The sequence below is a fragment of the Leopardus geoffroyi genome, chromosome B1, assembly GCF_018350155.1.
Source record: "Leopardus geoffroyi isolate Oge1 chromosome B1, O.geoffroyi_Oge1_pat1.0, whole genome shotgun sequence".
In the NCBI taxonomy this organism is placed as follows: domain Eukaryota; kingdom Metazoa; phylum Chordata; class Mammalia; order Carnivora; family Felidae; genus Leopardus; species Leopardus geoffroyi.
Window position 1 is genome coordinate 1,648,390 of NC_059327.1, and position 17,328 is coordinate 1,665,717.

General features: G+C 50.3%; 1 long non-coding RNA gene and 1 other non-coding gene across 2 annotated transcripts; both read right to left on the bottom strand.

Moving 5' to 3' along the window:
- Positions 1–3,694: 3,694 nt before the first annotated feature.
- On the bottom strand, positions 3,695–6,036 carry LOC123582567. Its single transcript, XR_006704464.1, has 3 exons — positions 5,977–6,036; positions 5,794–5,889; positions 3,695–4,874 (listed from the first exon to the last, which is right to left on the bottom strand). It is a non-coding gene; the product is annotated as an uncharacterized LOC123582567 (long non-coding RNA).
- Positions 6,037–14,379: 8,343 nt separating this feature from the next.
- Positions 14,380–14,464, bottom strand: TRNAQ-UUG. Its single transcript has one exon. It is a non-coding gene; the product is annotated as a tRNA-Gln (tRNA).
- Between the last annotated feature and the right edge of the window lie 2,864 nt (positions 14,465–17,328).

Consider the following 17,328-nt stretch of genomic DNA (forward strand, 5'->3'; position numbering starts at 1 on the left):
GTATCTTGCACGAGGTGAGAGTGCACGAAGCCCCCTTGTGTAATGATAGGGCTCGTCAGGCGCCAGGAGTGAGTCGTGTGGCGACGGGTGGAGGCCGTAGGCACGCCACTGGCTTCCGAGTTGGCTTACTGTGTCTACTCCACCGTCCGTGTGCAAACAACCCTCAGAGAGGATGTGGCGTGTTTCTCGGCATTGAGAAAAGACAGCAATTCAGTCAGTAAGCCAGTGTTCAAGGCCAAAATCTTATGAAGTCCGTTGGCATTCCTGGAGTGGTGAGGTGACGAGGACTTGCCCTGATCGTTTCTGTGACTCATCGTAAACAAAAGCCAGCGTACGTATTAATTGTGGTCAGAGTTTGTTAGAGTTAGTTTGAAATATCTGATCATCCTTTCTTCTCTTACGCCACCAACCAGCACATCAGCCGGCCGTGTACACGCACCTGTAGCGTCACCTGTAGGTCACGCATGCACCAGGTGACCTCTACTGACAAAGCACCGCCTCCCTGATGGTCTTCTGCGTGACAGCCCCGCTGTGGAGGCTCATTTCTGGACGCACAAAGTAGAGAGGCTGTGCACGTTGTTGATGACCCTCGCACACACGGGGCAGGTTTCAGTGAACAAAAACCACGCACACGCACACACACCTTCACACACGCCGACCTTAGTAGGAAAAGTACTTCATAAATATATGCGTGGCTTTGGCCACAAAATGCACAGGAGGCATGATAGTGCTTGACGCGTTGCTGATGTCCAGCCCAAAGACAAATGATCGCACAGGGTACATCCCGATTAAAGGGCTGTGCCGTATGTGGTACGTAGAACACGTGCCTCTGGAGTCGGGCTCAGATCTCTCTTCGGCGGCTGTCTCTGGCGTCCTTTGTCGGGGTTCCGAGGAGTTCCATGGGATTGTATGCGTGAGTTCAGTAATGGGATCCAGATTTGTGACCCCTCCAGAACTGAACGCCACGCATCAGGCTCAGTCTCGGAGATCTGTTACGATCACTGGTACCCTAAGTGCCTCAGCTCAATGCTACATTTCTAGGACAGCAGAAAGGCAACGGATATCCATCAGAAAATCGGACGACGACACTGCCTCATATTGTTTCCTCTGCCTTATCAACTTTTCCTCTCATCACACAATACCAGCATCAGATAGCGTTTATTAAGCCCCTCATGCGCCTGGTGACGGGTAGGGTAAGGCGTCTTCACAGTTACCTCGTTGTGCTGGTTTTTCAAATATGCCCGACCAGTGTTGCGGTGAAATTGATTTCTTTCTTGTTAACAAAATCGGTTCTTTTTTGCACTAATTAAAATCGCAAGGTAATGGACCCTATAACTCCGATGGAAAGGGTCCAAGAGCCTGTCAAAGACCCTCATGCTCAGCGTCACTGCGGCGAAGGTGCACCGGGAGGGCCTTGGCCGTGAGCCGTCCTTGTGCGTGGGGCGGCCGCGGGGCCGCGGATGGGCATCCACAGCAGATGACACCGTCTCCTCGCTTCCAGGACATAGACAAGCAGTAGGAACGTGTGTGCTACTCGGAGACACCCCGCCAGTTTCCACAAAGGCAGCCGCCGTTCCTTGGCAGCCTGCCACAAAGGCAGCCGTTCAATGCCAAGGGCGTCAGCCGCCCTTTGTAGTTGTTCATGCTGCATTATGTTTTCCCCTGAAGTTTCCCCAAATAGTGGCTAAGAAAACCCCTTCTAATATAGATAGAAACCAAATTGTACATTAGGGAAAAAGCTGTTTGAATTTCGGACCTTAGTGGGTCCCCCCCTCCCCCAGTTCCAATGCAGTAGGAAATCTGTTGGACGTGGGCAAGCATTAACTGTTTGTTTCCACCGCGAAGCGTAATCAGATGATCCTGAACGTGAGCGGGGACCGCTACGGCCTTTGCCAGTAGCCAGAAGTAGACAACAAAGTACAACTACATCGGTGCAATCGCTTTTTCACCACTATGAGTCGCCTGACATTCTGCTGACGTCGCATGTGCCTTGCCTCGTTTAGTCATCACACAACCTCATGGGGTAGATGCTTTCAGCGCCCGGGCTCAGGGGTGTTGGAAAAGTCACCCCAGGTCGCTCTGCCTCTGAACCCGGAGCTGGTTCACGAAAACCCCACACACTTGGCCAGCCATCCCTCCTTTGATGTTCGAGGTTCTCGGGTGGGATTTCACAAATCACGCCTACTTCCCAAAGCCCTCATGGCGAGGCTGTCAGATTCCGTCTGTAGGCAGAGTTTATTTTTGAAAGAACTGCAGACACACGGGCTTAGAGGCACCAGCGTGACTGGACGGTGAGCCCAGCGAGCCCTCCACCTGGGGCGGAGCAGGCGAGGCCCGGCCTGTGCCATCAGGGCAGCACCCAAGAATGCTGCTTATTCGCAAACACGAAGAATTTGGACCCCAGTGTTCAAAAGAGGGCAGCCAAGGGAATGCACAGGTCTCCTCAAGCAACAGCGAGGTTCTGGAGGGACCAAAACAAAGGTGTCATAGTTCTGCACGTAACGGAATCCCTTCAAGAGAGCCGCCCAAACACAACGCCCATCAGAGTGTCCAGATTTCACTGAGAAAGTTGAAAATCACAGCCCTGATCCGCAGCGCGTTTTAGACGCGGAGCCAGGAGACTTGGATCTGGCCGTGCCACTGCACGTGACAGCCACCTCATGTGTGTGCAAAACCCCAGCTGTTACCAAAGGTGGGCGAGTGAGTCCTGTGTTCCTTTTCGTTATGTAGATGGCGCCTCTGGTAGAGGAGAGCTTTATAAATACCGACCCAAGGCTACTGATTGGTTAAATCTCCAGCAGAGAATATTCACTCCTAGACAGACAGTATGGATTTGGAATATACATATTAGACACTTCATTTTTAATAGAGTTTGCTTAAGGTGTAAGATATCACATATGTTATATCTCACGTATAACTTATATGTGTAACTTATACATATACATATATGTGTATAAGATATATATGATATTACTATGGAGGATATATTAACAGAATTGCTTAAGATATAAGCCACTCTGTTAATGATTTATCCTGAAGGAGCTCATAACAGACTTTGTCACTCAAAACTGTACTCCGTGGGTCTGTCACAGTGGCTAGAATACTCACCTTCCTCTCTGTTCAGAAGAAGAAATCCTAACCTCTATCTGGTGACATAACCTCATTTCTGAAACAAAATGGGTATCTAGATATATTTCCAAAGCAACTGGGAGAAATCGTTTAATTCTTTATATCCTCCATGGATGTTTATCTTTCCATGGATTTATCGAAACCCGTATACTTCGAGACCCGTTTAAACCTTGTTTCTCAAGAATGTACTCCATTTTGATCAAGTAACTCTCACAGTCTCCTGAAAGAAAAAAAAGAAAGAAAGAAAACATGTGGCATGTGTACTTTAAATGCAATATAAAGTATTTATGCATGTGATTATACACATACACACATACAATCCTACAGTATTTCTGTTGTACATTAATGTAAGAGACAGTGACCCTGCTTTGTGATTTCCTTCCCTAGAAAGGGAACTCGTTGGTACCTACTGGGGGATGGCTCAAATATTTTCTTAGGATGCACGAAATAAAGGTAGGCTGCAAAAGGTTCGTAAAACAAAACAAAAATGTCTAGGAGATCCAGGTCCTTTAAATCCCTTCAGCTAAGATTGTACACGCGGGTGATTTATTTAGGATCGGAGACATGTATTAGCACTATTCGTTGTAGAGTAAAAAGCCTGCTTGGCGGTTCTAAAAGGTTTGAATTAATTAAGAGCCAGCCTGTGGGTGACAAGAATAATTTGGGGGCCTGAGGAGGAAGACCCCCACCCCAACCTCCCAACTGTTAACTGTGGGTTTTCTCACGCTAGTCGGGTGCTCACACCGTGGGTATTCTCACACCTGTCGACCTGAAGCACAGCACCTGACCGCAACCAGGGTCACACGCGTGTTTCCCACACAGATCTGGCAGATTTGGTTGTTCAGTTTAGGTTAAGAAAAGGGGGATATGGATCTATAACCTACAACGGGAAACGGCTACCTGGCAGCCAGTGAGATGACAGCACGAATGTCAACTGGTGCGTTTTAGTCCCTGGTCTTGGCTCTGGTGACTGTGATGGAGGAAGTAAGAAAAACCCGGGATAGGGCACCTTGGCCGTAATCGTGGTCCTCCCGGGTCTCCGACGGACCTCTCCAGGCTCACTGGACCATTTGCTCACGTCGCTTCACTTACAACGACCTCCTCTCATTTCTGGAAGCGTCTAGACTTCTTTCTCCAGCAACCGCCCCCCATTATGACACGGGGAACCCACCCCTCCCACGGGCTGGCTCTCTCTGGCCTGGACGGGGCTCCATCCACGGCTTTGGAGATCCAGCTTATGATCCAGACCCACGATGGGGAACACAGTAATAGGTTCAGCTGGAGGTGGTCTGCTGCCTGTCCCCTGGGAGTGGCCCTTGAGGGAAGGAAGGGAGGGAAGGTTTCCAGTGGCTTCCATCGGCCTGGAACTCTGGGAATTGGAGACCCGCTAGGCTTATTTCTTGGCGACCCTGAAGGCGAGCATGCTGGTAATAGGGAGCCTACTGGAAGGAGAAGAGAATCAGCCCTGGGGACTTCATTTCAGCTCCTGCCTGATGTCTGTCTGCCTGCAGCTTGCTAAGCTTCCCAGGCTTTCTGGAAGGTGACACGGCTCCCTTTGCCGTAAGCCAGCTTGTGGCAAACCCAGCTGGGCTCTTGGTGCACGCTTGAGCTCTTTCTGTCCTCTGTGTGCTCACCTTACGGTTCCTTTTGCCCAGAACAGCGTCCGCACCGCGTCCTTGTCTTGGCTGGGTCTCTTCCTTCTCGAATAGGGAAGACATCTTCCAGGTGGGGTTTTCTCTCTGCTTCTGGGAAAAAAAAGGAGAGGGTCACGGCAGCTTTCTTGAACCTGCTGCTTTTTCAAGTACCTTGAGCTCAAAATAAATTTTATGTCAAAGCCTCGTATTCTGAGGGGTACGTTCAAGTCTCCTTCCCTGCAGAGCCACTGCCAGAGAGAGATGTGTGCAACGCCACGCTGGGTTTTGCTGGAACAGGACCTCCGTGGCCTCGGGCCCCTCTGCTTCCGTCTCCCCCACCCCTGCTGGCTCTTTCCCTCTGACCCCCTGTCTTCCTGTCTTTCTCCCTGTCCCTCCCTCTCTCTCTCCTCTTCCTCCCTCGGTCTGTCTGTCTGTCCCGCCTTCTCCCCCAGCCACTCCCTCGGCCGAGCTTGTGGAAACACGCTGAGGAAAGGAGAGGGGTCAAGTCCGCCAGTAGCCTCCCGCCTGCACGCTGTTTGAGCACCGATCATTCTGGATCATTCTGAACCATAAGCCCATGTGCTCAACCACGAGGCTATGGGATGGGACAAAGTACTGAAATGGGGGTGCCGAGAGGGGGGGCTCGGTCAGTTAAGGGTCCAACTTCGGCTCGGGTCATGATCTCACGGTCCGTGGGTTCAAGCCCCGTGTCGGGCTCTGTGCCGACAGCTCGGAGCTGCAGCCTGCTTCGGATTCTGTGGCTCCCTGCCTCTCTCTGCCCCTCCCCACGCGCGCTCTCTCTCTGTCTCTCAAAAATAAATACGAAAACGTTTCTTGTCTACACGGCCCGTACAAATGTTAGCTATGTTGCAGAAGTGGAGAGACCCTGTGGAGCACGGACCTCTGCGTTGAGGCCAGATTTAAGACCCGGAGCTCGGAGGCTGGTGCCGCCTTCCTGGCAGAAGACAGAAGGTCACGATGGTCAATTTGTCTTCACAGCCTGGCCCCACAAGGAATGCAGGACACTCACCGGCAGCACCCCTGCGGACGGGCTCGGTGCCCTGTTTCAAGTGCACCTGGGCGGCTCTGCAGGGTGGTTGTCCCCTGGCTGTCCCCTGCTGTGCTCCTTCAGTTTGCCGAGAGAGAGAGAGAGAGAGAGAGAGAGAGAGAGAGAGAGAATCATCCAAAGTTAAAGGGAGGAGAGGTCGGAGACCATCAGCAGCGACAGGAACCTTCCTTCCTGGTAGAATTCTAGGGATTAGCCAGAGAGCTTTGCAGGAGGTTAAACAAAGGCGGGGGGGGGGTTCTTTTCTCCATCATTGGCAAACACATCACAATTGCTTATGTTGTAAGATGTCAAAAGTTCATGACAGCAAATGAGAAGGCCAGTTTTGGCTTTATTCATAAAATGCAGTGGCTTTAACTTCTGCTCCAGGACTTTAAAAGCTTTAAGGCAGTAGGGCCTCTTTAAAAAAAAAAATGGTTTTAACTTTTATTTATTTTTGAGAGACAGACAGAGACAGAGTGCAAGTCGGGGAGGGGCAGAGAGAGGGGGACACACAGAACCCGAAGCAGGCTCCAGTCTCTGAGCCGTCGGCACAGAGCCCGACGCGGGGCTTGAACCCACGGACCGTGAGACCATGACCTGAGCTGAAACCAAGAGTTGGTCAGTGAGCCGCCCAAGCACACCATGCCCGCCCGCCCCCGCCCTGTAATTCAGAGGAATGAGCTCTCTCGGTCTCTCTCCACACATCGTGTCTGTGCCCGGACCCTCGCAGTCGGTCCTGGCTTCCTCAAACCTCTGTCCTCATTTCCCACCGGTGTAGCTCACGGCTCTTTACAGAGCTGACCTTTGAGCATGTGCAGACCGCCTCTCTGTAGGATGTGATCTTTGAGCCCTGGGGATCCCTAGAAGTTTCCGGTCACACCCTGCGATTCTCTGAAGGTAGAGAACAAACCCTTAAACATCTCGAACAGCCAGCACCAGCTACACAGGTACAAAGCGTGTGCTCAACACATACCTCCTGACAGAGATAACTTCCCTCTTTTAAGATTGAAATCATATTTTTTTTTTCAACGTTTATTTATTTTTGGGACAGAGAGAGACAGAACATGAACGGGGGAGGGGCAGAGAGAGAGAGACACAGAATCAGAAACAGGCTCCAGGCTCTGAGCCATCAGCCCAGAGCCTGACGCGGGGCTTGAACTCACGGACCGCGAGATCGTGACCTGGCTGAAGTCGGACGCTTAACCGACTGCGCCACCCAGGCGCCCCTGAAATCATATTTTTAGCACTCGGCATTTGTGATGGTAAACGTGTCTGAATGAGAAAAAACATTTTTTCCTAAAGTCCAGAATTGTTGAATTTTCAGAACTTTTTACTTATGGTAATAAACGTATCTGATCGAGAAACATAAATTCGTGTGCCCCGATTGGGTTGTTGATACCCGTGTTAATGGCATCAGACTCTTAGGTTCCATGGCCCTGGTTTCAGGTCATTTCCCGCCTGCCTCTCTAGGGTGACCTTCTCTGCCCTCTTGCTGAGGTTTTTTTCCCCTGCCCACTGTACCCCGATCCTCCCCATGTCACAGTGAGGCCACCAGGGCCATTGCATTCTCACCTGTGGCTTGAACTCCGTCTCTGTGCTGAGAAGCTTCTCCAAACGTCACGGCGCACTGCGTCCAGCACCTAGCAATTGTCCTAAGCGTTCCCGTGCCTGCGGGCTGACACGTAGGTTAACCTGGTCTCTGCTGTGTAGTCAGAGCGGTATTTCCAAATTCAAATCTCAGTGTGTCTCTTCTTGGCTCCACAGCCTGGTACAGATTCACACCGCTGTCCGCGTAAACCAGAGCCACAGCGCGTGGCTTTCCCGGCCCCTCTGACCCACGTCTAGGTCTCTCTTTAGACGTAGCTCTCTCTCAGCCCACCTTTGGTAATCCATGCTATTTATTCCAAATTTGTTTTTCTTTCTCTTTCCCTGGAATCTTCATGCCCTCTTTTACTGCTGCACTTTGGAATATCCTACCTTTTTTATTTTTCTAGGAATAGTCTTTTCCTCTTAGATGATTCCTGGCTAGTTTAGGTTCGACCTAGACCTCACCTCCGCCGGGGAGCCTTCCAAGACCTCCTATTTCCCCATCTCTCTGGTCTGGATTGGATGTCCCTCCTGCATACTGATGAGCCACAGGGGGTTGTGTTGACCTATATATTTGTATGAACACCCCCAGCCCCACTTAACCTCTAAGGTTTTCGGGGAAAGGACAGTTGACATTTGTCCTTTCTTCTGTCTTCTGGAATGACCCTAGAGCCTGGATCTGAAGAAATGCTTTGTTGACTGCAACACTGCAGATGGTGATTTAGCTGCGGGGGGGCGGGGGGGGGGTCAAGGTTATGTGTTTTATTCTAAACAGTGTCTAAGACAAATGTGGTTCCCAGCCAGATTTGGGGCACTAGCCCAGCTGTGAATATATGAGGAACTGAGGCACAGAGAAGGTGTGTCTTCGGTGGGTCCGGGAAACATTCCCTTTACTTGCGTAGCGATGGAAGCACTCGCTTCGTTGGACGGTAAAGCCAAGAATCCAGACACGGGAAGGAGTACTGTTTCTGTCAAGTCCAAAGGTCTTTATGAAGCCCTCAGTGTAAAGAGCTGTGCCAGGAGGTGAAGCATACTCTGCTCTTTCGGGAGGCGTAGACGTTAGGCGGGACTCAACTCATTAGCACGTCCTATGACGCGGGAATAATCGGGTTCTGCTCCGCACGATCTCCCCCGCTGTCTCCCTGGGTATCAGCTGCCTCTTCCTCCACCGGTTAACACGGAGTAAAAGCGCGTTGTGCCGGGGGTTCGGCCGGGTGCTTGCTGCAGGCTGTGCGGTCCCCACTTGGACACGAGCCACGGGTGCATCCGAAGGAAAGGCAAACCACATTGCCTTGTCTTCTGGGTGTCCTCCCGAGGGTGGGGGACTCAGTCCTGGGAGAGCTTACGGTGGGGGGTGGGGGGGGGGAGACACGGCTCTTCGGAAGAGGCTGGAAGGCCCTTGGAGGGGTGATAGGACTTGAGCTGACTTTTGAATGAGCTTGAAAATGAGCTCTGTCTGGGGAGGGGTCAGAAAGTGCCGATAGATGCTGGGCATTGGAGGGGGGAGCACAAACGAGGTGGGGGGAGCACGGATGAGGCGGGGGGAGCACGGATGCATTTGGGCCACTGTGTGCACACTGAGTGTGCGGCCCGGGGGGGGGGGGACGGCGGTGTCTTGGCATGGATACGAAATGCCGTCACAGGCGTGGGGGGCGAGGGGACCGTGAGAGGTTGTGAGCAGGCTCAGTCAAGGAGAAGAAAGAGAACATCGAAGGATTGAAACGAATGAAGCAACGCGACGTCGGTATCTTACTGCAACTTTATTCATTGACAGCAAATTTCTTAGCGAAATATTGAGTCGGCCTTAGATTTCGGTGAAGAAAACTCACATAGGAGGGCAGCAACTTTCAAAAGTCAGTGCATTTGGGGAATGGGTGGCTGTTCAGCCGCCCACCTAGAAGCCTGGGTCCTGCTGGTTTGGCGGGGAGCCCCCCAAACGTAGGTGGCAAGCTTCTTGAGTTTCAGGGTACCTGTGGCCGAGAGCAGCCCAGGAAATCCGATCGGCCCCATCAGAAGTCACCGTAGGGTTTAATTAGGTCAGGGAAACACTTCCGTTTTCAAGCTAGGAAAGCGGGCAATCGTTAACTTCACTGAAAGGTGATTCGGTGTAACGTTTCGTCCCGAAGCCGGGCAGACATCATCCACAGGGACGTGGACGGATAGAAGTGTGTGTGATAGGCGACGGCATTTGTGTGATTTCGGCACAAAAGTGAGGATTTGAAGACAGCTACAAGCTGCACTAGCAAAGGGGCAAGTGTAACTGTCGAGACCGGTTTTGAATTCTAACTGGACCACAAAGCATTTCAAAGCACGAACTTCTTTTTCTTTTCCTCTCTAACTTAAAACTGGGCTGTATTTTTTCACATTTGGTAAAAAGAATGCTTCGAGTCTTCGACCCAGAGCGCCAAGCTGTAGCCGAGAGCGCATTTTTAGAACTGATTTATGGGCCCCAGAAGGCCACCTGAAGAAAGATCTCTGTGTCTCGCTGTCCTATTTTGCTTTTTCTGAATTACTTTGTATCTGATTTAGACACTGGAAATTATCGGTGTGGGATTTCGCATGCAGATTGGGCACTGTTTCTGAACCTCTTCTCCGATGCATATTTCATGATTATTATCCTCAAACCCCAAAACCTCTCTGGAAAAACATATTCTGTACCTTTGTGATTTGTTTAATAAACTGGAGGTAGACAAGTTAAAGGAGCTGCCTCTTAATTTAATGAGAAGTACTTTTCAAACAACACTTGGAATAATTGCAAATGGCATTGGACAAGAACAACAAAGTGCTGAAGGGGAGAAAGGATTTAATTTTTAACGATGGACTTTTCGATGAGAACATTTTAGAAAGAATGACTTAAAAGCTGTAATTAGAAAAGTTGGCTCATTTGGAGGACGCGGAGGACCCACAGCTTCTTCCTCTCGATGTTGTGGTTTGAGAAACAGACGTAAAGGGAGTTTAGATACCATCAGAGCAATGCCTTCACCATAACTTGTGAGGGAGGAACCCAGCACCCAAGGAGGAACCCAGCACCCACGGGGAACCCAGAACCCAAGGAGGAACCCAGCACCCACGGGGAACCCAGAACCCAAGGAGGAACCCAGCACCCACGAGGAACCCAGCACCCATGAGGAACCCAGCACCCACGAGGAACCCAGCACCCAAGGAAGAACCCAGCACCCATGAGGACCCAGCACCCAAGGAGGAACTGAGCACCCATGAGGAACCCAGCACCCACGAGGAACCCAGCACCCAAGGAGGAACCCAGCACCCACAAGGAACCCAGCACCCAAGGAGGAACCCAGCACCCACGGGGAACCCAGAACCCAAGGAGGAACCCAGCACCCACAAGGAACCCAGCACCCAAGGAGGAACCCAGCACCCACGAGGAACCCAGCACCCAAGGAAGAACCCAGCACCCATGAGGACCCAGCACCCAAGGAGGAACTGAGCACCCATGAGGAACCCAGCACCCACGAGGAACCCAGCACCCAAGGAGGAACCCAGCACCCACAAGGAACCCAGCACCCAAGGAGGAACCCAGCACCCACGGGGAACCCAGAACCCAAGGAGGAACCCAGCACCCACGAGGAACCCAGCACCCATGAGGAACCCAGCACCCACAAGGAACCTAGCACCCATGGGGATCCCAGCACCGAAGGAGGACCCAGCACACACGAGGAACCCAGCACCCACGAGGAGCCCAGAACCCAAGGAAGAACCCAGCACCCACGAGGAACCCAGCACCCAAGGAGGAACCCAGCACCCACGAGGAGCCCAGCACCCAAGGAGGAACCCAGCACCCACGAGGAGCCCAGCACCCAAGGAGGAACCCAGCACCCACGAGGAACCCAGCACCCAAGGAGGAACCCAGCACCCACGAGGAACCCAGCACCCAAGGAGGGACCCAGCACCCACGAGGAGCCCAGCACCCAAGGAGGGACCCAGCACCCACGAGGAACCCAGCACCCAAGGAGGAACCCAGCACCCACGGGGAGCCCAGCACCCAAGGAGGGACCCAGCACCCACGAGGAGCCCAGCACCCAAGGAGGAACCCAGCACCCACGAGGAACCCAGCACCCAAGGAGGAACCCAGCACCCACGAGGAGCCCAGCACCCAAGGAGGGACCCAGCACCCACGAGGAGCCCAGCACCCAAGGAGGAACCCAGCACCCACGAGGAACCCAGCACCCAAGGAGGAACCCAGCACCCATGAGGAACCCAGCACCCAAGGAGGAACCCAGCACCCACGAGGAGCCCAGCACCGATGCAGGAACGGGGACATGACGACCCATCTCGGTGGGTCAGGGATGGAAGAGAAGATGAAAACTTTTCTCTTAAATGCAGATTCCCTGTTTCCTTGGAGACAACTGACCCTTGTGCAGGAAATTCCAGGACCTGCAGTCCCAGCAAGCCCTCTCCTGTAGGACTTGTCCACCTGTGTGCCTCCAAGGACGCGCGGGTGGGAAAGCGTCGGGGGCAAGTAACTTCATCTTTCCGTCTTCTGTCCTCTGCGCGCCATCACCAGTTTCTGTCTCTCCAGACTCCAAGGATCCTCGGACCCCTTCCCCCCCACTTTGCCATATTCACTGGACCCCCAGGACTTAGACCCTTGCGAGTATCCCAGATGTCCGGTGTTCTTGCTCCCCTGCCTATGTGGCCTCTGTTGTCACTGACGTCTTTGCAACCGTGGTCTCGTAAGTGTGGTTCTGCTCCCAATTCTGCAAACCTTAAGCGATTCTCTTCGCTTCGGACAGAATGACATTTCCAAATTTCAAGTTCGGCGTGGCCCTTGTGTGCTTAAACTAACCCTCCGGCGCGCCTCCCCCGCCAGAGGGGAGGCGGCCCTCCTCCGCATGGCTCGCGGCATCTTGCGACACCGCCCACCCTGCTTGCTGTCTCTTTCAGGGGCATCTCTCCTCACCTAGCACGTTCTACATGAGCCGCATTTAACTGGTGGTTTCTCCAATTCGCTCTGTTTTATGGTAACGTCTTCGCATATTCCAGTTTGTGTCAAATAAGGTTTGCCTTTCCGGGAAACTCCTCCCCATCCTTCAGAGCTGAGCTCGAAGTCAGCACCTCCTCTAGGAAGCCTTCCTCGTTTGGGTGTGGTGTCCCCCAGCCGCGTGCACGGGCGGGCACGATCTACGCAGATGGTTCGCTCTGGAGGTGAGAGATCCGCGTTCACCTTACACCCTCACTGCAGCCGGGGCTCCCGCAGCAAGGCCGTGGAAAACCTACCCTCCCAGCTTCACCTTTTCACACCTTTCTGGTGTGGAGCCGGGCGCCTCCCGCGTCAGATTCTGAATGAGTCACCTGTATGTAGGTTAACTGTTCCTGTAGCTTTACCCTGGACTCTGTTTAGTACATTTTCTTTTACTTTTTCCCTCCTGGAATCCCTGGGACATCGTGGGTTTGATGAGACAAGTTCCCGGGACAGGGGCTCCTGGGTCGTTCAGTCGGTTAAGTGTTGGACTCAGTCCTCGATCTCGGGGTCATGAGTTTACGCGTGTCCTTGGGCTCTGCCCTGGGTTGGAGCCTCCTTGAAAAGAAAAGCTCCTGGGAAGAATTCGTACGTGCGTCATTCCGTGTCTCCAGGCTCATACACTGATTGCTTGCTCTGCAGACCGCGACCACATATCACTGATCTTAAACGTCTTGCCTTACGGATAGTGGTGTTATTATTCACAACAGCTAAAACGCGAAGCAGCCCCGATGTCCAGCAACAGACGAGTGAACGGATAAGCGACACGTAGTATATGCACGCGGCAGAACATTACCCGGTCCTAAAAAGGAGGACGTCCTGACACCCGCTACAACCCGGATGGACCTTGCGGACATTACGCCGCAAGCAGCCAGTCACCAAAGGACAGACGCTGCATGATTCCATTTATGGAGAGACGGTTAAGACGGGAAATTCTGTGTTGAGCGTATTTCACCACCATAATCAAGCAAACCAACCAACTCGGATGTGATCTCGTGCGGATCTGGCTGGCACATTCTCTCATGGCCAGGTCACGAGGAGCATGTCCACCGGAGAGTGGAGAGGACCAGTTTTTTTTTTTTTTTTTTTTTTTTTTAAGAAGACCACCAAAGCTCTGCTTCCCACGGGCCTTTGGCAATTTACCCAGGTATTTGTTTGGGAGTGAGCTGTTGTTGGGAAGGTTTCTGTGCTTTAATTTACTGCCTTTGGATGATTTTGAAAAGGGGCATTGCCCACAGCATCTTCTAAGCAAGCGTGCTGTTTTCTTGGAAATTTCTTACAGCAGGACTCAGGAGAACGTGACGGTTCCCTGAGCCCGCAGCTGCCTCTCCAGGTTGCGCTGTGTGACATGTGACGTGTGACTGCACTCCCTCAACCCGTCACGTTTGTTGTCTCAGCTCCTGAGCCCCCAAAATAACGTTTTTGCATGAGGGTCTCTCGCCACTGATCAACCTGTGAACTCTGCTGTGAAACCGAACGCTGACTCCGGGGAATCTGAAAAGTCTGACCATATCAAACTAAGGAAACACTAGGATTCGCTTTGAAGTATATATAATGCTGATTTAAAAAAAAAAAATGTTAACAATGCTTTTCCAAAACACCAGAAAATGTCTGATGAAAACGTAACTTGAAACAAGTTGAAAGGAACACATTTTACCCCAGGAGTTACGGGATCAAGCATCGGGTTTAGGAGATTAGAGTGGAATTGAGTTGTATTTTGTAAGGAATCTGACGAGAGAGAAATTAGTGCTGGGAAGAGAGATAAAAATCAACAGATACGCCTTGCACAGGTTAACAAATGAAGTCAGCCTGAACGTATCAGGCAGACGTGATGCAGATTCTCTTCAATGTGCCGCTTCCGTGGGTTTTACTTAAAAAAAAATTTTTTTAACGTTTATTTATTTTTGAGACAGAGAGAGACAGAGCATGAACGGGGGAGGGTCAGAGAGAGGGAGACACAGAATCTGAAACAGGCTCCAGGCTCTGAGCCATCAGCACAGAGCCCGACGCGGGGCTCGAACCCACGGACCGCGAGATGATGACCTGAGCCAAAGTCAGACGCTCAACCGACTGAGCCACCCAGGCGCCCCTATGTGGGTTTTATTTTAAAGGAAACACAGGCTTGAACTATCTGAGGTTTAAAGCACTGATTGACATGCTAAATTATTATGGAGTAGAAATGGTAGTGACGTTAAGTAATAGAGTTGGGATACTTTTATTAAAAGTATTTCTGAAAAACCAAAACATTAATTTCTAGAGATTTTCCAGAGGCCTCAGATTATCTTGGTCTAGGAAGTCTTTACATTTGTTATGGCACAAAGTTGTTGTTGTTGTTGTTGTTTTTATAATGATACAACTGGATTAATGACCTGTTTTTTTCCTTCTGCAGTTTTCAGTGTTTCTAGCATCCACCTTTGAACTCCTTGGAAACGTTGTATCTTATTTGTCTTGTCTGCACATCATGATGATAAATGAAATTTGTTGAGCGAGCGAATGTGTAAGCAAGCTTAGATACCAAAGTAGGATTTGGGATTTTTTTTCTTATGTAATATAGCAATAGAAGGAGTGATTATCGGGACACTACAGTGAGAGCGCATGAAAAATAATATAATTTCATGTTACGATTGAGCTGTGTCCAGATTCACGTGTTTAGCTCCATTGCTGATGTGCCTTGTTTAGGACTGAAATGGTAGAGTGACAGTGTGCTTGGTCAAGGAGTCTTGTCCCAGTGACTGATGGAACGTCTTTCACTTGTGGGAAGTCGAGGCACGCAGAGACAGTTGACACGGAGTTCTCGTCCTGAGTGACAGAACAATATGAGAGACATTGGAACACATAATCAGATTAACACTGTTACTTTAACATCAAAAGCAATCAGGAAATGTCCTTTGAAATGAGAAGAAAGTGGCATAAAATTACACATAACCCAACTGCACGGTATATGTTTTATTCAATGTCACACAGACCGTGTGGGGGTTCGGGACAGATTAACAATGCAGAGGCGTATCAGACTTCATAAAAATCTGTGGACAGATGGCCCTCGCAACATTCATCTGAAAATAGTCACCTACCTAATGAATCCACAAAGGGAGACCTTCCTAAACTCACTCCAAATCTCTTGCAATGTCTTTGAAAACCTACTTCTTATAAAAGTTATTTAAGACTATATATGATTATGCCATTTTACCCTAAATGAAATTATGATATTCCCTAAAGCAAAGTTTTCAAAATTACTAAAGGGTTTCTTTCATTTCTAGTCTTTTGTAAACTATGAAGAAAATTTTGAATTCTATGTTTATATGTTTTGGAAAACAGCAGAAATAAACATTTCAAGTATCTTTTCATGGTGATTTAAAAGAAAAATAATGTGGGTGACTTCCACGTGTATTTCCTTATCCGATTGAAATTATAATCACTTGAAACACATGCATCATAATTTTCGTGGAGAAACCACAAATTTGGAGAAAAAGTACCTTCTGATAACTTGATAGGCTATCTCGTCATCTTAAACTCCATTTTCTTAGTTTTCTAACGTATACATTTATGTCATGTTTCCATCAGATGGCACTGTGACAGTATTGATGGACCCGACAAATCCTTGCTTTCACAACAAATGTAAATTTCTTTTGTAATTCTGACTTTATTTCACTAGCTTCTAAAACCCTGTGATTTATGGTATTTCCGTCATTATACAGCTCGAGGGGCCACAGAAGTAGAGGTCAGTCTGACGTCCCAGGCTCGTGATCCAAAGGTCAGGAATCACAGAGACCGTGGAAGTGGACAGTGCTGGGTCAGCCTTGCCTCCGAGAGTCTGAGATGATCGGACTCTGCTCTGGAGAAGGTATTCCCATAGGAGGCACACAAAGAAAGGTGGTCAGATAGGAAATAGAGCTTTAGTAGGAGGAGAATGAGGGGCTTTGTTCTCTAACACACGCACGGGCGGGCAGACACACCCTCCATCTCACTGGAGTTTTGGTCTGCTGGTTGGGGCAGTCAATGGACTACAGGATCCCTGAGCGGGGCTGGCCTGTGGAGACGGGAGGGCACTGGGGACAGTGTATCTGAAGAAAGACACCGACAACCGCCGGGGACAGGCCCCCGAGCCTGGGCACAGCCGTGTAGGGACACCCACGCAGGGCTGGGAGCCCCTCTCTGCAGAGTGTCTCCTGTGGCAAAAATGATAGACCATCAGGTCAGAGAGACTGAGGTCGTCGGGAGCACACCTTCACCCAAAAGCACACAGGTAATCCGATACATAGGTCGCGTATCTCAAAAACAGGTGTTCTCAGCACACAAACGCGACGTGGCTCTGTGGGACGGTAGACGTGTTCATTAGCCTGACTGTGCTGACCATTGCGTGACGAACGTGTATATTCAATCATCATTTTGCTACGCACATTGTGAAACAAACCAATATCATGATATCAAATCTAATTATGTGCAATTTTTGTCAATCAAACCTCAACGAAGCTGGAAATATAAGAGAGTAACAGAGCATCTGTTTTGGCTTGTTATTCCTTGGGATACTGGTAAAAACATGATTTTAGGTGTAGAGAAAGTGTTATTTTGCTGTTGTGAATTTACAGAAGTAGTCCAATTAAAGATAGGAACTTGGCTTTCAGATAATTATAAATACTACCGATAAGAGGCCTCCAGTGGCTGACATGAACTGTCAATGGTGGTTCCCATTTTTGTGCATATGAAATGATTTTTTTTTTTAATTTTTTTTTCAACGTTTATTTATTTTTGGGACAGAGAGAGACAGAGCATGAATGGGGGAGGCGCAGAGAGAGAGGGAGACACAGAATCGGAAACAGGCTCCAGGCTCTGAGCCATCAGCCCAGAGCCTGACGCGGGGCTCGAACTCACGGACCGCGAGATCGTGACCTGGCTGAAGTCGGACGCTTAACTGACTGCGCCATCCAGGCGCCCCGAAATGATTTTTGATT